At 38.0% G+C, this 2,962-nt stretch overlaps 1 pseudogene; it reads left to right on the top strand.

The window, feature by feature from the left end:
• Positions 1 to 2,731, top strand: part of LOC106333939 — a 7,678-nt pseudogene extending 4,947 nt beyond the window's left edge.
• The last annotated feature ends 231 nt before the right edge of the window (positions 2,732 to 2,962 follow it).

Genomic DNA, 2,962 nt, shown 5'->3' with positions numbered 1-2,962 from the left:
GTTTTTTTATAAACGGATCGATCGATGTATATATATCCAAAAACGCATCGATCGATCACTAAGATGGACCAAAGCGTAACAATGTGATCGATCGATTAGATTATCCCATCGATGGATCAAACAAAATCTCGGGAGCCTTTTTTAAACACATCGATCGATCCGTTTTTGTACAAAAACGCATCGATCGATGCGTGTGCGGGAAACAGAATTATTGTAACTTCGTGTAAACCCACTCAAATATAGATGAGTCCAAACATCCCACTCTTTAATAACCTTTCTATTTTTACAATTAGAGCAAGGACATCTTAACATACCTGTTTTTGCTTCCGGTTGTCGGTGAACTAACCCCATGAATTCGGTTATACCTCGTTGGTATTCTTCCGTAAGCCAAATCGTGTTCGGATCCAAATGAGGTCGATCGATCCAAGAACGAAAATAATTTGAAGAAGACATATTTTTTATGAATCAAATTCGTGTGTAAATAGAGTAAGAGGGAGGATGAAGATATGTAGTGAATGAAGAGGACGAGGACTGCTTGTATTTATAGTTTAAATCCTGCCGACAGACCGAGGAAATTCCGACGGAATTCCGACGCCAACGGCTAGTTCGTCGGAATTTCCTCGGAATTTTGTAAAATCCCCCAACAGCTCTCCAACGGCTATAATATTTCCTCGGAATTCATCGGTTTTTTCCGAGGAACACATTTTTCCTCGGAATATTCCGACGGATTGATATTTCCTCGGAATTCCGTCGGTATATTCCGAGGAAAGCAAATTTTGTGTTTCCTCGGAATTTCCTCGGAAATTCCTCGGGATATTCCGAGGATTTCATTTTCCGTCGGAATGTCCGTCAGAATACCGCTGTTTTCTTGTAGTGTTTTGGTATTACTTTCTAACTCTTCTCCTTATAACCCCTTTAATTGAAAGTGATCTATGGAAGCAAACAAGAGGAGCTTTTAAGACGAACAAGAAAATGGATATACACACGAGAATCATGAAGAAAAACTATAAAGAAGTTCCCATGTGGTGGTTTTTGGTGATCCTCGTAATCAACATTGCGCTCATCGTGGTCATATCTGTGTACTACAATGCAACCGTGCAGCTACCTTGGTGGGGAGTGTTACTAGCTTGTGCCATTGCCGTGGTTTTCACTCCTCTTATTGGTGTTATCGTCGCCACCACTAATCAGGTACCTAAAGAAACTACATAAGAGTTGAGAAAATATTAGGGTTTTATGAATTATTCTTCTGAATAATTTTGTTGAAATATAACCATCTATTACAAAAATAACAATTCATTCATTCCTCTGTGAAAAGCCGTTAAGAAAACAAATAAACTAAAAAGAAATTGTAGCTTTTATCAAATATTCATTTGTAATTCATAACCTATTCATATATGTCTCATGTAGTATCATTTAACTATTTAGAGGTTGACTTTTTATTTTATTTTTGTAAGTGACAACTTTATATTAATAAGTTTCCTTTTTTTTATCAAATATTAATAAGTTTCCTATTGCTTTAGGCACCGGGTTTGAACGTCATCACCGAATATGTAATCGGGTACATCTACCCAGAACGTCCGGTTGCGAACATGTGTTTCAAAGTGTATGGATACATCAGCATGACTCAGGCTCTAACATTTATCCAAGACTTCAAGCTCGGTCTTTACATGAAGATCCCTCCTAGAAGCATGTACATGGCACAGGTCACCAGTTACCACTTAATCTATCGTTAGTTATTTATTAAAACGCGGTATAATTAGTAACACAAGATTTTTTTTCAGGTGCTTGGGACGCTTGTGGCTGTGATAGTCTACACAGGAACTGCTTGGTGGTTAATGGCAGAGATTCCTCATCTATGTGACAAATCTTTGCTTCCTCCCGACAGTGAATGGACATGTCCGATGGATCGTGTCTTCTTCGACGCATCTGTAATTTGGGGACTTGTCGGACCAAGTAGAATGTTCGGTGACTTAGGAGAATACTCAAACATAAACTGGTTCTTCCTCTTAGGCGCTATCGCTCCTTTCTTAGTCTGGCTAGCGAGCAAAGCGTTTCCAGCTCAAAAATGGATCTCAAACATACATTTCCCGGTTATTTTAGGAGCAACCGCGATGATGCCACCCGCGATCAGGGCCGGCTCAGGAGGGGGGACAATCGGTGCGACCGCCCCGGGTCCAAACCCGTGTCCCCCCGTATAATAATAGTTAAGGAGTCCAATTTTTTTTTAAAATTCTATATTTGTATATAACAAAAATTATAAATATAATAAATAAAATTGAAAAGGGCCCACAAATATTCGATATGCATATAATTTTATTTTCATCACGAAATATACAAAATATTACTGATTAAATTTTAAAATTATTTTAAACATTATCTAAATATATATTTTAGAGGGTTAAAAATTTTTTTTTGCCCTAGGACCCATAACAATGTTAAGCCGGCCCTGCCCGCAATGGTGGTTAACTTCACGAGTTGGTGCATCGTGGCATTTATATTTGGACACTTCGTGTTTAAGTACAAGAGAGAGTGGTGGAAGAAGTACAACTACGTTTTGTCGGGAGGTTTGGACGCGGGAACCGCGTTTATGACAATACTGATATTTCTTGCGCTGGGACGCAAAGGAATTGGATTGGTGTGGTGGGGAAACGCTGATGATAGTACAAACTGTAGCCTCGCGTCTTGTGCTACCGCTAAAGGCGTTATAATGCATGGATGTCCCGTTTACTGACCTTGTCACAATTAAGTAAAAATCCTTATAGTTCGTTGTTCATTCTTATCTCTTAGTTATTTTATTTTTAAGAATATTTTTTTATCATGTGGTAGTGAAGTTAGTTGGTTTATTGGATATGTTTTGTACATAGCTCTACAACAGCTTTTATTTTTATTTCGTTTTATTCGTGGATTATTAAAGCTTGTTTTCGTTTTTCTTTTGTTATTACTACAACATATATCCTAAACA

Source organism: Brassica oleracea, chromosome C3 (genome assembly GCF_000695525.1).
Source record: "Brassica oleracea var. oleracea cultivar TO1000 chromosome C3, BOL, whole genome shotgun sequence".
In the NCBI taxonomy this organism is placed as follows: Eukaryota; Viridiplantae; Streptophyta; class Magnoliopsida; order Brassicales; family Brassicaceae; genus Brassica; species Brassica oleracea.
Note: the sequence above shows the minus strand (reverse complement) of the source record. Positions and strands in the feature narration are given on the sequence as shown.